Source organism: Odontomachus brunneus, unplaced genomic scaffold, assembly GCF_010583005.1.
Source record: "Odontomachus brunneus isolate Ranch 3 - 2012 unplaced genomic scaffold, Obru_v1 Obru_scaffold_109, whole genome shotgun sequence".
Lineage (NCBI taxonomy): Eukaryota > Metazoa > Arthropoda > Insecta > Hymenoptera > Formicidae > Odontomachus > Odontomachus brunneus.
The window spans coordinates 1,085,999-1,086,365 of record NW_022639559.1 but is presented as its reverse complement, the minus strand read 5'-3'; the positions used below and the strand labels follow the sequence as shown (position 1 = coordinate 1,086,365).

General features: G+C 27.8%; 1 protein-coding gene across 2 annotated transcripts in view; it reads right to left on the bottom strand.

Annotated features, from left to right (window-relative positions):
• The window catches only part of LOC116849235 (THAP domain-containing protein 3-like), a 36,792-nt gene that overhangs the window by 18,740 nt on the left and 17,685 nt on the right, over window positions 1–367 (bottom strand). The window lies entirely within an intron of this gene.

The window sequence follows — 367 nt, the reverse complement described above, 5'->3', positions numbered from 1 at the left end:
GACTGTATAGAAAATTACTGCAATAAAACAGCAGATAATGACATTTTTTCATCATGCCAATAAAATACTGTGTTTTTACATGTGCGAATTAATTTGGTCGATCTTCCACTACAGATTGTATTAAATTTTATCAAAATCGAAGCATGATATATTTTCAACCATCACAATATATATTTAAACCATAACAAAAATTCTGTAAAAGTTATTTACATGGCAGGACTAATATTTTACTCGGTGCTGCTGCCTTCAGTACTTATGCATGACGGTTAAATCATTAAGATTTAATGGCATAATGACATTAAGAAAAAAAAAATAATAATATGAGAAATTGTATTGGAAATGAGAACAATTTTTACTAGGAATAGCA